At 56.8% G+C, this 18,106-nt stretch overlaps 2 long non-coding RNA genes across 2 annotated transcripts; both read right to left on the bottom strand.

The window, feature by feature from the left end:
• Window positions 1-1,382: 1,382 nt before the first annotated feature.
• On the bottom strand, window positions 1,383-13,419 carry LOC134157049 (uncharacterized). Its single transcript, XR_009962171.1, has 2 exons — window positions 11,355-13,419; window positions 1,383-1,606 (listed from the first exon to the last, which is right to left on the bottom strand). It is a non-coding gene; the product is annotated as an uncharacterized LOC134157049 (long non-coding RNA).
• Window positions 13,420-16,360: 2,941 nt separating this feature from the next.
• Window positions 16,361-18,028, bottom strand: LOC134157076 (uncharacterized). The gene is made up of 2 exons (XR_009962177.1): window positions 17,761-18,028; window positions 16,361-17,650 (listed from the first exon to the last, which is right to left on the bottom strand). It is a non-coding gene; the product is annotated as an uncharacterized LOC134157076 (long non-coding RNA).
• Between the last annotated feature and the right edge of the window lie 78 nt (window positions 18,029-18,106).

Raw genomic sequence — 18,106 nt, 5'->3', positions numbered from 1 at the left:
TTCCCCTTCCCACGGCCCCCGTTTGCCAGGAGCGCGGGGTTTGGGAGGGAGCTTGCGAGGAACGGGGATGGGATGGGATGGGGGCTGCTTGTGTGGTCCCCAGGGATCAAGCAGCCCGGTCCCCGCTGCCACAGGGACATCCCGCTGCCTCCCAACCCCTGCTGAAGGGAGCCCACCCCATGCTGGGTCTCTGCTCCTGCTGCCTGGATGAGATTTAAGGCAAATCCCAATGGGCTTCATAAGGAGCAGGGAGGTGGTGGTGCTGGACCACGGGCTTTGCATGGAGCCTCAGGCAGGTCCTGGGCTGGAAACCTGCCTCGCACCAAGAGGATGCAGCTGAGGGAACCCCAGGTGTCTGCTCTGTGGGTGCTCAAGGGGACGTTTCAGCTCCGAGGAGCTCAGGGGCAGCCTGGGACCTGCTGCATGCAGACACATCCCAGGGGCACAGCATCCTTATATGCGGGATTCAGGGGTTCATCTCCCTCCCTATGGAGCCATCCTTTATCCAGCCAAGCTGGTCTGCATTAGGGCCAGCAAACCTGAGCTGCTTTGGCTCATTGAAAGCCCAGTCCAAAGCCTGCCCAAGGAGGGTCCAATCCTGCACTTCCACACTTGGCTGAGAGCAGCAGGGTTCAAAGAGCCCAAATCAGCCTCTCCCAAAGCTCCCACTTGCTGGGCTCCCCACAGCCCATCAGTATATCTGTTCCTAGCAGCAGTGCCATTCCTCTTACCCCCAGACTGGGGTATTGAGTGCTGGTCCAAGGGCAGAGCCCTCACCTTGCAGAGATGCCTAGAGCCCAGCAGGTATCTTGAGTGCAAGCCAGGAAAAGGAACAGAGAAACCACATCGGTATTTCACATCGTTTAAACAAAGGGTCGGGATGGAGACATGTGTTTGCCAGCTGGAGAAGGATCAGAATCAATAGGGAAAGGATATGCTGGGTGGAGACTGATGCCAGCTGCTTTCAAAGCTCGTCAGAAGTCCCCAGATCCATGGGGATGCTTCATGGCTTGGGGTTTCTTTCCTGCTACCCAACAGACACTCACTTTGGGCATTGACAGAGGGGAAACTGAGGCACTGAATGGGGCAATTGCTTGCACAGAAGCCACCCTGTGATGCCAGGCATGGAAAGGTTTCATTCCTTAGACTTTATCCACTGTGCTACCCACCCTGAGACGCTGCTAACACAGCTCCTGGGGCTGGGGAGCACTAGAACCATCAGCAAACCTGGTGCTTACACAGTTTGCTCCCAGCCAAAGGACTTGGTTTGTTGAATTTGCTTCCTGCAGGAATTTCTTTCCACGTCCAAGTTGCGAATCCACCTTCAAAGACATCCTTTGAGATGCTGAAGACACAACAGGCTGCAGCCTCAAACGTGGCAATGGGCACAGTGAGCGCGGTTTATTCTGTGTCTGGAGCAAATCTGGCCCTGCTCTTGTATAGAAGGGGGTGATGGAGCGTGGCCACAGAGCAAACCTGTGCTCACAGCGTTGCTGGCACAGAGAGATCCCAGTCTCAGTACCCCTGCAGCATCCCACTCAGCCCTGGTCCCCCTGTTGCCCTATCCCTTTGGTTTATCCCCTTTCCCAGCCATGGCCTGTTTGTCCTGCAGAGGATTGTAACAGAAATACCTCTTTGGTCTGGCGGAGGTAGGAGAGGAAATGTTTGAGCATGGAAGTACCGGGAGACGGAGCCAGGGCTGCAGGAACAGCTCGTCTCGACCAAGGGCAACACAAGGGACAGCATCAGGCGGGTAAACAGGGAGGAATGCTGTCCCAAGGAGCCCAGAGGCTGCATCCCACCAGCCCATGGGGCACAGCGAGGGTTCAGCACCCAGCCGTGCCCCATTGGCTCCTGCAGGGAGCCCACAGCAGCATTGCAGACACCCCAGATGAGGAAACAAGAGGCAACAGAGGGAGGATGTGAGCAAAAAAAAACCAAAACCATTATAACCAGTGCCTCTGTTGTGTCCAGCTGGGAAAGGGTAGATGCAGGGAGCACCCTCATCCATCATTATCCATTCCCCTCATGCACCACTCCATAGCACTCACGCAGGCACATCAGGCACACTTAAACCAGCAGCCCCTTCCCCTGGCAGAAGGTCCCATCCTGAACCTCATCATATCCATTTCCAGCACCTCAGGCTCCTGTAGCAGCTCCATTCCCTCCTGGCCAGGGGCAACACCACAGCACACACCAAGAGCCCATGGTCCCAGCCCCAGGGGGCTCAGAAAGAGGAGTTCCACAGAGCAAAGCAGCTCAGAGGCTCCTCAAACACAGGCAAGGGCTGTGCTCAGACCAGCCTGCTCCCCACACCACAGCAACAGCAGCTTCATGTTTATTTGGCCAGAGGGAGATGCTTGCTCTTTACGTTATCCCAGCATCGGCCACGCTGGCCCAAGCGGAGCCTCCGCTGTGCTCAGTGCTGTCCAAACACACTTGATTTATGGCACAGCAGCTTTGCTATTTCCTAAGGGCCAGATCTTAAAAGTCCCTTTGGAGAGCTAAAAAATTGCATTGCAGAAAGGAGGGGAGGGCAAAAAGCAACAGGAAACCCAAGATGTCCCTGCGGCCGCTCGGTCTGAGCGGGTATAATGTCAAACCCCAGGCAGCAAAGCCTCACGAGCCGGCCGTGCTCTCCATCAGCAACCACCGCTGCCATGGGAAGGGGATGAGGGGAGTCCATGGGTCCCCCCCAAAACCGGTGGTTTGGGATGGCCCCATTCCCAGTGGGATGATGCCGCGTGCCTTCTCCTGTTGTTATTTGGGGTTGGGTGACCACCGACCTGGAAAGTTAAACTCAGCTTATCCCAAAGCTCTCTGGGAGCACGTCACCAGGAGCCTGGGAGAAACACTTGGCTCCAAGTAAAGCTCTGGAGTGGGAAGTGAGCGAAGGGGAAAAGTATGTTGCTTTGTAATGCATGGATCCTGCTCTCCTGTTGCTGGGATGCTGCACGATGTGCTTTATCCCCCCCTCCAGCTGCACATGGGGCAAGGGCAGGACATGCTCCAGGCCTTTGTTTCCATCGCCAGCAAACATCTGGAAACACCTTGGGAAGATGCTGCATGAGCATGGCTGATGAGGGGACACGGGGAAGGTGCTTGAATAAAGCAACCCTAAACCAAAGCACTCCAGAGGGATGAAGGTGAGCAGGTTCAAGCTCCGTGGTTGGCTGGGGAGGGCATTTGTGTCACTGCTGGCACCCCAGCACACAGCAAGGGGAGGGATGCAAGAGGAGGTTGTGGCCTGCATCCCTTCCATGTTCTTCCCTTCTCCCCAGGCATCACACGGCCTCTCCATCCATCCCTGAGCATCTCGCACTGCTTGAACCGGGGACCAGGACATGCGGCTTCCCCAGCACAGATGGACAGAGGCAGAGCCAGGCTGGAAGGAACAAGCTGCACTCAATCCCGAGCAGGAAAAGCAGACAAAAAGGCAGCTGACCCCTGCCCCAGAGGGAAAACAACAACAAGTGGAGCCTGTTCAGAGCAGAGCCGCTGCTCTGGTCATTAAACCTATGGGCAAACGTCCCCTGGAGAAGAGCCTCGTGCAGCGGGTGCCCGAGCATCACAGCAGCCAGGGCAGGGTTAGGGAATGGAAAAGGTTGGGAGCTCCTCACCCTCGCTGGCTCCTGGTGCAGGCACAAACCCCATGCACCTCAGCCCCCCCCCCAGGCATCAGCCCCTTGCTGCTCAATGCATGAAGAGCCAAGCAGTGCCATGAGCCTGCATCCCAACGTGTCCCAGAGCCAGTCTGACCTGAGGATACAAGGAGGGGGGGGAAGCAGGATCCGCATCCCACATCACCCCAGGCAGAAGGGAGCTCTGTGCTTGCAGGGCTGTGACCCAGCTGCCTCTTCTGTTCAGACAACCCACAGTGCTTCCAGAGCCATGGCACAGTGGGGCTCGCACACACACACACAGAGCAGTCTGCAGCCCTGCCCACCCTGATGGGACCCGCTCCATCACCCCAGGAAAGAAGCCACACTGGAAGCAATGCTCTCCCCCTAGGGAAAGAGTCTGTTCAAGGCAGGCTGAGACTGGACAGACCTCATCACAGGGGTGGGCGAGAGGAGCCTTGGTCCCTGCTGAGTGAAAAGCAAAGTGAAGGAAGGGGTTGAAGCTCCGCAACAGGGACCAGCCCAAAGGTGGGATCGTGGCACACAAGGACCCCACATCCCACATGGGGTGACAGCAGGACAGGCCCTTGTCCCCAGCGGTGGCCACCACTCCACAACCACCAAGCCCCCCAAGCCTCCCTGCATCCCTCAGCCCCTTCCTACCCCTCTTCCCACCCCCTGTGCTGGGCTTGTGGCTGCTTTAAGCGCAGGGAGGGGATGCAGCGTGCACCAAAGCTCGCATTTCTCAGGGATGAAATCATCCGGCTCATTTCTCCGAGGCACAGAAGTCCAAACCCCCTCTTTCTTTTTTTTTCCCCTTGCAAAGCAGCCGCTTATTAGCTCTTGGCAGCAGGGCCGAGGCTGCTGAGCCCATCAGCTCATGGCCGCATGAACCATGCGGTGCTGCAGGAACCAGGGGCCCCTCCGTCCCCTGGGCTCCCCAGCCTTGTGTTGCACCGTGGGGCTGCTCCCTAGGAAGCGATTCCCTCCCGCAGGAATGCTGCTGCCCAGCGGAGGTCACATCCCATCGGCCGAGCCAAAGCTGCCTCCGCATCCCGCTGCCTCCTTTGCAGGAGGGGAAACTGAGGCACGCGTTTAGGGAGCGGATTTAGGGGCCAGAATCAGGACCCAGGGACTGCCCCAGCCACATTGCTCCAGCTTGGAATGCAAGGATGCCCTTTCCCTGCTCCGTGTTGGCTCCAGCAGTCTGACCTGTGACCGAACCAGTTCCTATCGGAGCCGGGTTTAGCAGAACATCACATTGGGAATGAAGCACTCCAGAGCAGAGGGAAGGAGTTTTCCTGGCTGGTTTCCCCCTCTCCCCAGCACAAAGCAGCAGCAGCACCATTGCCCCATGCCCAGCATGGGCCAGCACCTCCATCACCTCCCAGCCATGGGATGCGGGACTGGGATTGCCTTTGCCACCCCAGCCCAGGGGAGCAGTTTACCCCTGGGGCTAAATGGTGTCAATCTGGGGACTCGCTTTTCACCCAACTCTACCCTTCCCATGGCACAAGGACACCAAGGGTGACCCCCCCTCCATCCTGCCCCACACAGGGATGGGGCTGACAATGTCCTCCAGCCAGCAGTTCACATGGGGAAGAGACCTCGTGTTCCATAGAGCTGATGGAATGGGAGCAGCGCACCCCATACGTGCTCTCAGTGATGCTTTGCTTGCTTCTTGCTCTCTTGCAGCACCCTGCAGGGTCCCTGTGCTGGCACCCCGAGCTCTGCAGCTCAGGAGCCGCGCTTCCTTTAGCTTTTAGCTAAAGAGAGGACAGCTTTCCCCTCTCCTCCTCCTTATCCACACAGCACAAGGGGGGACTGCAACCCCCTTCAGACCACGCTGGCACCAGGGATGGGGTAGGACCACGCTGGGAAGGCTTCCTGCAGCCACAACAGCACTTCAGAGGGTGGAAGGGCTCCTGGTGTCAGCTCCGCAGCGGGAAGAGCTGCCAGTGTTGGTTAACACAAGAACAAGGGGGTGATTCAATGCGACTCCAACAGAGTGCAATGGAAACCACGAAAGCAAGGCTTTGGAGCCAACCCCCCAATTAGCCAGTGGGTCCCAGCACCACAAGATGCTGCTCAGGCCAAGGCTTTAGTAGGGGGTTATATAAATACATCATCAAATGCATGAAGGGCTGCCCACACATAAGGGGAACGGGGACATTGGGGTGAGAGAGTCGACAAGGACAAAGCCTTGGGCAATAGGAAAGGCAGAAGGAAAGGAGTCATTGAGCTGCCATGGGCACCCCATTGCCATCCTGGGTGACACGGCTCTGTCACTGCTGCCCAGGGCTCCCTGTGCCCCTTGGGGGGGAAAGCAGAGGGTGGATATGGCTGGTGCCATTGCAGCAGCACCCTGCGCCCATGGCCTCCATCACCTCCTCTGCACTGTCTGGGCAAGCTGCAATGGAAACACCTGAGTCGTGTCTCGTCCTCCCTTGGGTTTGGCCTTCATCCTTGCCTCCTCCTCCTTCCAATCCAGTACTTTTCCTCTCCGAAGGCAGGCGCCAGCCCGATCCTTTCCTCGCATGACATGGGCTGCCTCAGGCATCCAACCCTGTGCTCCCTGTGCCACCACCACGGTCCCCAGTGGGGTGAAGGCACAGCCCCATCCCTCAGGAGCTGCTGCCCCTTGGAGAAGTGCTCCTATTTAGGGTAAAGCAGGTCCACCCTGGGCAAGGCATGGCTGGGGACACCCTGGTTATTGCTCTTTCCTGTTAATATTCTCCTTCTGTGCTCCTACAGCGAGGTGATACCAACAGTGCATTATCCCATTGGGAACACAACGCTGGCCCTTCAGCCACGGGGGATACCACCATGAGCTTCCTGTCGCCAGGAAAAGCCCAGCCTGAGGACAGCCACCTCCAAAACCATTCAGCCACAGGCACCAAAAGCACTGGAGATGTCCCAGGCTGAAGAGAGAGCCCCGTGCCTTGGTGTGGGGAGATCTGCATTGAGTGCACTGAGCTGCCCCACACCAGCATCCTCCTCCATGTGTGATGGCGAGGGGAAACCAGAGAGCACCGAGAGCTGGAAGGCCAGGGGATGACGGATGCACAGGCCTGGTGTGGGGAGGGATCTCTGCGGCCCCGTTACGTTACACACGAAGCAGATCTGCCTGTGTTGCTTGGCGCAGCAAACAGGGCTGTCAGAGCCCCAGAGGTGCTCAGAAACTGCTCCAAATACTACAGCCATAAATTCAGCTCATTTCTAACTGCTAAGAGCTGCCAAGGGCTTTGGCTTCATCCATCTCTCCCCAGCCTCTGGGCCAGAGCCCTGCAGGCTCCTGTCCCTCTGCAGCTCCTTATTCAAGGACCCTGCCTGCCCCAGGCACCGTTCCTCCATCCCTGCTTCCCCACACCCGGACATCTTCATCCCCATGGCCCTTTGTGGTGTGTTGAGGACACGCTCAGAGGCTGGTCCCTAACCCCTGCTTGCCTCCCTTGCTCTCACCATGAGAGCAAAACCCCGTCTGCTTTGCCCAGCATCCTTCCTCCTCTGAAAGCAAATGCTCTGTTTTCTTGTCTCAGCCTCTTTCAAGGAATAAAGATCCTATGGAACGTGGGCCTTTTCCCTCCCTAAGAGAAGCCCAGTGGGTTCTTCCCCCTTTCCTGAGCTGGGTTATTTCATTTTCACACTTGGCCATGCCCAGGCCTGCAGCCCCATCCCTTTCCCTGCAGCAGGATGCACAGTGCTTGCAGGGAAGAGTTAACTCTTCCTCACAGGTCCTACCCATGGGGCAGATGCTGAGAGCAGGGAAACATCAGAGGAAGCATCAGATTTCCAAGACCATTCCAGAAGCGGCCCTCCAAGGGCTGTATCCTCACACCCCTCTCCCTATAAACACTTCCCTTCCTTGCTGGGGAAGAGCAGGGCTGTGATTAACCCGGGCTCATCCGGAATCATCCAGAGCAGCCTCATCCCCCAGCCCTTCCCTGGCTTCATGGGGCCACTCATCACCCAAATGCTTGAGGCTCTGCTGTGCAAGGAGATGGAGCAGAAACCTCTTCAGCCATTCACAAGGGGAGGTGGGTGCCTCATTTCCCCTTACGGGGTTCAGCATCTCCCATGGAGCAGCACTAGGAGTGCTTCCTTCAGGTCTGCGATGCTGGGGCTCACTGCTTCCATTCCAGGGGCACGAGCTGGGAAAGTGGGAATAGACCCTGGGAAACATCCCTCAGTTCCCTTCCTTCAGCCCCAGCCTTTGCCTTGGAACATGGCAGCAGCTTTGGGAAGGGACAGAGACCCCAGAACATTCCCCCAAGCGCAGGTGAAATCGCATCCCTAAAAACAGTCTCCGTTTCCCATCAAGGACTTGAGCGAAGGTAAAAATAGGAGTGAAATATTTTGATTGTATGGAATAAAAATGTTTCCTTCAGCTCCAAGGGAGATTTTTCCAACAGTGCTGCTTTACGGGAAATGGCTTATTTGTGTTTTTGCATTATTTTGGAGTGGAAAAAAAAGGCCGAATATGGGGCCCTTCCAATGAAACTGAAACCCCTGCTCCCATCCAGCTCCAGGCGCTGCTCTCACTCACTCCCTGCTTTTCAACAGAGCTCAACCCAGGCCCAGAAATGGAAAAGGCACCACAGGAGGAGCGGCTCCTGCGGATGGGGTCCCTGCCTCCCCTGGAACAACAGGAGATCTCACAATGGAAGCTGTCCTGCTGCAAATCCCAGCTTGGTTTAAACCAAGTCCAGAAGCCCAATAGCCAGGATTCTCCATCACAGCTCCGCACTTGTTTCGCTGGGGATGGTTTTGCCCTCTTCCTGCCCCATGGAGCCGGTCCCATCGTTGCACAAGGCTCAAGATGAACTCTTCCCAAGCCACGATAAGAGTTGGAAACGAAGGAGATGAAGGGAAACAGCAAATAAATCAAGCTCCTCCTGTATTTTCCACCTAGCTGAGCTCCATTCCTTATCACTCCATCTCTCCCCACTTGCTCCCAGCTCTTTCCAGCCATTCCCTGGCACAGCTCCATGGGTCCAGCCTTTACAGTTGCCTCCTGCAACTGTGCTGGAATCTGTCTCCCCTCTCTCCTTTCCTGTTTTTCCAGGTGATTTGGGGTGAGAGGGAGCAGAAGCTTCCTGCATCCCTCCAGACCTGCCCCTCCTGCTCTCGGAATAGGATGCGGATGCCCATCAGCATCTGAGGCTCTGCCCCATCTCCTCTTGCCAGGTTCAAGGAGGGGTGAAGCCCTTCAGACACTCTCCAACCAAGTAGCTCTGTTCAGCAGCAACCTGGTTCCAATTAATCCCTCAGACAAGAGAACAGCCTCGAGCCTGGGAGGGGTTTAACCCCTTCGAGGAGGGAGAGCAAGAGAAGATGGGGCTGTTTGAAGGCTGCATCTGAGTCCTCCATCCCCAGCAGGGATGGGGATGTGGAAAGTGAAGCTAAACCAGGGGGGGTTCTGGAGCTTTATACTGGAATCTGGGAAGGCAGATCCCCCCCCGTTGGTCACCCCTGGACCCAGCTCCCAAGGCTCTGGGAAGTGGGGGGAAAGGGGCAAATAAGGCACCATGTGCAGGATTCTGGAGCTGGCACTGCACATGGCTGGAAGGGATGGAGCTCATCCCTGCACCTCCATCCTCATCCCTCCACCTCTTTAGTCCTGGGGTCCCCATGCAAGCCCACTGTGCCCCCAAAACCTAGGGAGAGGGGGCACCTGGAGCCTTCCTCACCTCGAAGAGGATGGGGGATGCTTGGCAGCCCCCAGCCACGCTCGCAGAGTGGCGAGGAGCTGGAGCAGCCGTTTCCCTGCATCCCGGGATCCAGGGGTTAAATCCCCAGGCTGGTGAGTCAGAAAATCTTTGATGCAGCCAGAAGGAGCTGAGTAATTTGTGTATCTGCAGAGGTCACATTGCCTCCTCTCTTCTCATGTCTGTTACTCATGCTGCTCCTGCCCACTCTCCCTCCGCAGCCTGGACTCTGCTTTCAAGCTCACCAACTCCTTTTACTACTGTTGCTATTCATTATTGGTATTAGAGGAGCCCCTGGCAGTAGCTGCCCATCATAATGCTGGTTCCCACTGCAGGCAGGGTGGATGCCAGAGCCCTCTCCCTTCTCCTCCCAGGGTATCCATCGCTCCCTGCTCTGCAGTTGCAGCTCAGGCCCCAGCAGCATCATCTCTACAGGAGAAACCCACCAGCTCTGGATCTTATTGCCCACAAAGTCACTTAACCCCTGAGCTACTGAGGCAACACAAGGCAGAGCAGCACAGCTTTAAACGTCTCTAGTTTTGAGCCCATTAGCTTGGCTGGGCATCTCCTGCGCTCCCACACACCAAGTGACAACCAGAAATCACAGCAATTCACTGCAACATCAACCCAGCTACGGTGAACAAGGCACGTCTTAAAGCACAGCATCTCCCAAGGAACAGCTTTAATAATCCCAGGTTGCTCCAAAGCACAAGGGCAGCCAGAAAGACTTCCCTGCGCTTAATCAAATCACTTCATTAGTTGTTTAATAAGCAAGGGAGCTCTGGGAACACCGGGGTTTCACTGCTCTCAAACAGCAGTTTGGAAAAGGAATTTATGGCAGAGCTATTAAGGGCCAATCAATCCACCTTTAATCCTCCCGCAGCCTCTACACCACATAAACCATCCCTGCTCCCACTGCCCTGGGTGACCTTCAGGATGCTTCCCTGGGAGCTGCCTCAAGGGATGGAGATGATCCAGGGCAGCATCCCGGCTCCCACAGACCAGCAGCAGCTCAGGGATTCCTGTGCAGGAACCGGGCACTCTGCAGCACACAGGGAGGAGGAGGGTGGTGGAAAGGGGAACATTGACTAAATTGGGCTGCCCCATCCCTGGCAGTGTTCAAGGCCAGGTTGGACAAAAGGGCTTGGAGCAAGCTGCTCCAGTGGAAGGTGTCCCTGCCCATGGCAGGGGTTGGAGCTGGAGGAGCTTTAAGGTCCCTTCCATCCCAAACCAGTTTGTGATCTATGATACCAGTGCTCAAACTCCCTTCCCTTCCCATTGCCTTTGCACTTCAGGACAGTTAGAGCCGAGGGACAGTGACCCCTGAGGCATGAATGAGGTGGCTGGGACGGGAGCCCAGGGATGGCACACCACAGCCTGGGATCGCAATCCCAGCTGGCGCCCATGGGATAAAGCAGCTACAAGAGCCCGAGGCTGCAGCCAGAGCCCCGGGTCAGCTCCATGGGCTCCTGCCAGCCCCGATCACCGGTGTCACGGGGAGCTCAGACCCACAGACATTGCCAGAAGCTGGCTGCTGCCTCAGCGAGCAGGGATTAGAGCTGACAGAGCCCCTCTGAGCCCCTTCCTAAGGGGGGGACACTTGAGCAGGCACCTCCAGAATGCCTTTCCCAGGCCTGCTGCCCCAAAGGGCTCCCAGCATCCGTGATGCTCTGTTCCCTGGTCCCCTCCAGATGGGTTTGCTTTGCTTTTTCCGACTTGGGCCTTTGTGTTTCCTGCAGATTTTTCTAACCTCTCTTGTCCTCTCTGGTATTTGCAAACCCTCCCAGTTCTCCCTCCTCAGAGGATTTTGTGCATGTGTTATTTCCTCCCTCATCCCAAGTGCTCCCAAAGCCTGGTAAACACAGCCGGTCCCCGCAGACCACCACCAGACCCACACTCTCAATCTGCTCCAGATTGCAGAGCCCTCAGAGAGGACACAAACGTCTCCACAGCAGAGTCAAGCCCACGAACCCCAAACATCTGCTGGACCCAGCCAAAAACCTCAGGGCAAGACATGGAGCCTCACCTGATGCTGCTCACCATGGGCCAGAGCATCCTCAGCTCCCAGCACAGCACCTTCACAGCGTGGGAAGTGGGGCCTTCACTGGTTTGCCCCCAGTGCCTCTGCAGCTCCTCCGGGCTGGAATTACTCACTGAAGGTGCAAACCTCCCTTGCCCCCATCCAGCTCAGGGTATTTGATAACTCCCTGCCTAATGCAATCTCCTGCACTCAGTAATCACAGCTGCTTCCCACCCCACACCTGGCAAGACCGGAGGCATGCAGGGAATACCCGCTCTGGGAAGCGCTGTGCCTTTCCTTTGATGTATCCCACCCCCTGCTTCCCTTCCCCTCTCCCAGCATCTGGAAAATCCCATCCTCCAGGCGAGCTTGTTCCCCTCATTCCCCAAAGGAAACCTTGAGAAGCTGTCAAAGCAACGCTCCTCATCTCATTTCTCCTTTAGTCCTTCCTAAGGGACAGCCCCGGCTTCTCCCAAGGAGCTGCACAGGGGCAGGATGTGGCCCTGTCCTGATGTGCACCGTGGCTGTTAAGCTGTGGCTGCAGTGCCCTTCCACGCCTACCAGCACCAACATTTCATCCCAAATCCATAGCTGGGGGCTGGGAAATAAAGAGGGTTTTGTTGTTTCTCTGTACCCGGGGAGCTCAGCTCTGATCCTTTAATATTGCACATTCATTTTGAGGGAAGCAGGAGGGACGGGAGGCAGAGCTGAGCTGCCAGCCCTGCAGAATCAGCTCTCAGGAGCATCCCAGGAGCTGCTGTCCCCCGGCCGTGTCCATCACTGTGTTTGCCATGGAGGGACAGGCTGGAGCTGAGCCAGAGCCAGTGTGAGGGGCAGGGCTGCCCCATGGAGGCACCCCTCCGGGGGCTTGGGCTCCAGAAAGGATGCTGGGATGCTGGCACCGTGCAGCTTGGCTCTGCCCTGCAAGGACCAGTGCTCAAGGCCAGGTTGGACGGGGTCTTGGGGGATATGGTTTAGTGTGAGGTGTCCCTGCCCATAGCAGGGGGTTAGAACTGGATGATCTTAAGGTCCTTTCCAACCCAAACCACTCCATGATTCTATGATCCACGTCCGTGGTACCCATCGGAGCCATCAGAAAGGGATGCTGAGGACCCACCAATTCAGTGCACCCCGTGTCCAGCCACATCCCGGGATGCAGGCGACCCACCCAGGCCTGGTGCAGTGCTGCCGGCCAGGATGAACACCCGGACCACAATCCAGGGAGGATCCTCTCCCTCCTGGCTCCCTCCAGAGCCATGTGTAACGGCTCCAATAGGAGAGACGGGAAAAGCTCCAGGGAGCTGCGGCTCCACATTCCCAAATGTCAGGTGGAGGTGGAGGGTGGAGGAAGTGTTTTCATCCCAAAGGCATCTGCGCTGTGCTTCCAGCTGAGGCAGATGCTCTGGGAGCTGCTCCTGGGGCCTCCCAGGATCTGTCTCCCTTGCGGACGGAGGGTTGCAGATGCCAGGGCTCTTTCCTGCTGTTCCCAGCATGGCAACGGGATGCAGCAGCCTGGAGAAGTGCCGCTGGTTTCTCCTCCTTTAGCCACCAGCAAACCCTGCCCAACGCACAGAAGGCTCCCAGGAGGGAAGGGGAAGAGCAGGGCAGCAAATGGCACCAGCCCGATGGATCCGTGCAGCAGGCACCATCCATGCGCTCCCAGGGGATGGGATTCACCATCTCTGCCCTGCTCCAAGCCCAGCGGGTGATGTGGGGCAAGAAGAGGGGAGAAGGTGACAGGTCCCACACAGCCTGTTTGTTTCTGAGTGCAGACAGGGGCTTTGCTGGAGCTGGAGGAATTCATCTTGCTGAAAGAGCCTTGTTTTTCATGGAGGAAATGAGACAGCGGCTTTTAATAGGAAATAAAAACACATAAAGTCAAGAGAAACTGAGACACGGGCCTGGAAAAACCTGGAGCCATCCAGCAGCGTCTCGCCAGCAGCACGGCCCTTGCCAGCAGCTCCAGAGCCTGCACTGGGGTGTACAGAGCAAGGAGCTCGTCCCCCAGCCCCACAGCACATCCCATGGTCCCCATCGTATCCGTGTGGATTCTGCTCCTGCTCCTGCCCCTGTGTCCTGGTTTTGCACACCTGGGGTGGCACGGGCTGTTTGGGGGTGGATGGGTGGATGGGTGGATAAGGGAGGGAGGGAGGGATGGAGGGGTGGATGAGGGGTGGATGATGGATGGATGGTGAGTGGATGACGGGTAGATGATGGGTGGGTGGGTGGGTGGATGGATGGATGGATGGATGGATGGATGGATGGATGCATGTACATGTGGATGGATGATGGGTGGATGGATGGATGGATGGATGGATGGATGGATGCATGTACATGTGGATGGATGATGGGTGGATGGATGGATGGATGGATGGATGGATGGATGGATGGATGGATGGATAATGGATGGATGGATGGATGGATGCATGGATGGATGGGTGGATGATGGATGGATGATGGATGGATGGATGGATGATGGATGGATGGATGGATGGATGATGGATGGATGGATGGTTGGATGGATGGATGGATGGATGGATGGATGGATGGATGGATGGATGGATGATGGATGGATGGATGGATGGATGGATGGATGGATGGATGGATGGATGAATGGATGTATGGATGGATGGGTGGATGGATGATGGGTGGATGGATGGATGGATGGATGGATCAATAGATCCAGCTGCCAACCTCCAAGGAAAACATTGATGTTTCACAACCAGGAATCACTCAACTCCCCAGAGGGTCCCCAGAGCCACCAGCACTCAGTGTTCAGGACTGGGGATTAATATTGATACAGGTCAGGACAGAGGCAGTACACATATACACGTACAGCACCAAAAGCCCTGATGGTTTCCTAGCTGATGGTGCTCTGCCTGCCATCTGCCCAATGCCCTGTCCACAGGGCACCACTCCCCCATGTACAGTATGTGCTCCAACAAACACGCATGGAAAACCAGCCAAATGCATGGTTTAGAGGGATTCGTACCAGGACCAGAGACCATTCATGGCTCATAACTCATCTGCATGGATTAAACAGCAAGTGAGGGGTTTGGTGGTGGAAGATGGTGGCAGTGCAGGGGGAGAGGCTGGGGAATAGCCCTGGAAATGTGTCTGAAGGAAGGTCACGGCTTTGTGGACACACAGGAAAGAGCTGATTAAATCAGAATGAAATGCACATCTGGAACATCTGTGTGGGGCCTCGGGGCCTCCTCCCGACGGCATCGGGCTGCTCCACGTCCCTCGGACCCTGCACCAGAGCTGTCCCATCACAGTGGCTCCTTGGACCATGTGCCAAACTGGCACCATCCTCTGCCCAGTGGCTGGAAAACATCCCCAGAGCCCAGGAGGGGCCATCCTGAGCCTCTCACACCACGTCAGAGCTCCCCGATTCAAGGCTGAGCCTTCCCCATTGCTCCAGTGCCGCTTCCACACCCGGCTTCTTTCCATTAGACAGCATCCTGATGTATGAAATCACACTGCTCCTTATGGAGCTGTTGGCTATGGAAGGAAACAGCCATAGCTATGGATGCAAACGAGGTGTTTCCATACCTGGTGTCTGCAGGGCTGCACCAGGGGCACCAAGGGCTGCGAGGTTTGGTGACCCTGACATGGAAAACGGTGCTTTGGGCCATGAGATCCCCATGCCGGTCCCCACATCCATCCCCATGCCCAGACCCCATCATCCCAGAGCTGCAGCAGCTCCTGGCAGCAGCACGGTGCTGCTACCAGAGAGCAGTTAAAGCCTTTGAAACCGCTCCTCAGAGGCAACCTGCAGGGATTGCTGAAGCTGCAGCCACTTCAAGGCAACCTCCCTCGGAAACGTGTAATTGGGAGGGATGGGAGGGAGAGAGGAGGAGGTTTGGGTGCATGAAAGGCTGGGAAGGAGCTGGAAGCGCAGGGGCTTGGGCTCGGAGACTGGGAGAAGGAGGCAGGAAGAGAAACATGGAAGGAGCTTTCAAATGCTTCTTGCAGGCATTTCCCCAACAAAAGCCCCTTCAGTTGGGGGCAGCTGCCCCTTGCGTGCAGCCAAGGGCAATGTCTGTGCATGGGGATGGATGGAAACGTGTTCATTTGCCAGCACATTGGCCCAAATGCTGCATGCTGGGGTGGGGAGAGGCAGCTCCAGGAGCTGGTTCTGCTGGTGGGACCAGGAAGAGCTTTCCCATGTCAATGGGACAGGTGCTAGCTCTGAAATCCACCCCGTGATCCCATCCTCATCCCACATCCCTGCTCCCAGCGTGTGACACTCTTCATCCTTTCACTGCTGCACCAACATCAGCCGGGAGCAGGGATGCTGGGAGCATCCCTAGTGCCAAAAGCCCATGGAGCATCACCAGGAACAGGGAAACAAGCGGGGTCCCCCCAGGCTCTGTGTGCTAAAGGGAGAGCCGGTTTCCAGCCCTGACCCCACACAGCACCCACGTACAGCAGCATCCCCATCACTTGCAAGGCCCAAGCCAGGGAGCAAAGAGCAGGATCCCTGGACTCAAACTAACCCTGTCCCTGCACCATCAAAGCATCAAAGCAAACCTCTTCCCAGCCCTCCCAGGCCATCATTGGATTCAAGGCCATCTTGGGAGCTGATTCCCACTTAAATACCTGGGGGTCTCCTGGAGATTGCAGCAGTGGTGATAGTGTTTGCTCACGGTTTCCTGTTAAACACACCTGAATGGAGACATTTACTTAGGATTTCACATTATTAACAGCCACAGCTGGAAAAGGTCGGGGAAAGAAAAAGCCAATGTTATTTCCCACAGGAAACGCTCACCGGGAGGATGCTGCCGGGGTTTCCTCCAGCAGCTCCACAGCAAAGGGGAATCTTCCCCTTTAAAACACGCAGCGAATGAAGCTCCAGAAAGGAATTGCTGAAGGGAACCCCCCCTCCCCACCCCGGGGTGACAGGGATGTGGCTGCTGGGGCCGGGATACCCGGAGGAGCTGTGCGAAGCGCTTCCTCACCCGCCCTCGGGGCCTGACGTTTGAGGATTCATTAAGTTCCACACACAGTTTAGCGCAGGGCTGGCTCTGCTCATGTATTATTCATCCCTCCACTAACACAGCTGGGTTATTAATGAAAGGTCAGATTCCCTGGAAGTGCAGCTTTGAGCCGGGATGCTCCGGAGGAGCCGCTGGAGCGGGGCTTGGACACACAGGGAGGCTGCCCTGTTCCGTACAGCCCGTTAATCCCCACGCTGCTTCTGAAGCGCACGTTCCCACTCCAAGCACAGGCGGGATGGATCCTGGAGGAATATCGCAGCGTCTATAGGGGCGGCTTCCTGGCTGCCTGCTCCTCGCAGCCGCTGCTGCAGCCTTGGAGGACCTGGGGAGCCAAAGAGACCCGGAGCTTACACATCGGAGCTTACACATCGGAGCTTACACATCGGAGCTTACACATCAGCATCCCAGCCTTGCAGGGGAAAGGGAGCAAGATGCAGGCAGCCAAGCCCTCGCTCGAGGGAGGGAGCTGGCTGTGGGCAAAGAGAGCAGGAGCTGGAGCAATGTCCTAAAAGGAACAAAGGAAGGAAATCCATACAGCAGGAGCTGTGTGCCCTGAGGTTACTCTTAGGGACTCTCAGCACAGTATTTATCTCAGCCATGCGTTGGGCACCTCATTTACTCCCTTGAGGTGGGCAAAAGATGCTGCACTTGGGGCTGAGCCACAAACCAGCCCAGCTCTTCCCAGGAATTACAGACCATGCCCAGTATTTTCACACCCCTGGAATGCTCTGTGGCCCAAACAGGGTGTGATGCTCGCACAGCACACTTGCCTGTGATGGGTGAGAGCACCATTGCCTCCAAACAGCAAAGGGAGCATGTGGTGAGAGCGCAGAGAGCACCCCCAAAACTGGACCCATGGCCTTTCCCTCCCATTCCTGAGGTGCAGATGCCCCTTGTTTCCTGCTCCTCACAGGGAACACAAGGATGAAGAACATAAGGATGGGGGCTCCGGGGTCCATGAAGGGGGATGCAGCCCTGGAATGGCTCAGGAGTGAATGGGGAAATGGCTGGTACCAGTTTTGGGGAGAAAGGGGCTTTTCCAGACGCCTCCATGCACTGGGGAGCAGGCCAGGAGCGCCGGGCAGGGGTTTGCTGTGGATTCCTGATTGTTTCTATGGAGCAGAGTGTGGGAGCATCTCACACACCCAGCAGCAGCGGGGAAGAGGAGCTGGGTCCTGTAAACGGCTTCGCCCAGGGCACCCCGAGGGCAGGAGGAGAAGCCAGGGGTGTCTCTGCTGGAAACGGTGGAGTGGAGGCCGCTGGCAGCATCCCTGCTCCAGGCAGCCCCCACACATTGTCCTGGGAGAGGGACGGAGGAAACGGCGTGAAAACAAAGCAGGGATTCCTCAAACCAGCCCCAGGAGGAGCAGGGAGAGGCAGGCAGGGAGCGGGAGCAGGGCTCTGCTCACCTCTGATTGGGGTGCAGGGGTGGGTGCCAGCACCAGGCAGTGCCACGCTCCACTGGGGTAACCCAGGTGGGTGATGGGGATGGCCCCAGCTTGGGGCAGGAGAGGCTGATGGCAGGATGTGGTGGCTCAGCAGCCGCACCATCGCACTTCTTCCTTGCCTTAACTCCCTCGGTTGGTCTGTTCTCCCAAGGGACAGGACAAGAGGAAGCGGCCTCAAGCTGCACCAGGGGAGCTTTAGATGGACATGAGGAACAATTCCTGCCCTAAAAGGTGCCCCAAGCAGGGCAGTGCTGGAGTCACTATCCCTGCAAGCATTCACACACAGTGGAGACGGGGCCCTCAGTGC

This window comes from Pezoporus occidentalis, unplaced genomic scaffold, assembly GCF_034315485.1.
Source record: "Pezoporus occidentalis ecotype Australia unplaced genomic scaffold, CSIRO_AGI_Poc_V1 ctg92, whole genome shotgun sequence".
In the NCBI taxonomy this organism is placed as follows: Eukaryota; Metazoa; Chordata; class Aves; order Psittaciformes; family Psittacidae; genus Pezoporus; species Pezoporus occidentalis.
This window is presented reverse-complemented; position numbering and strand designations above follow the sequence as displayed.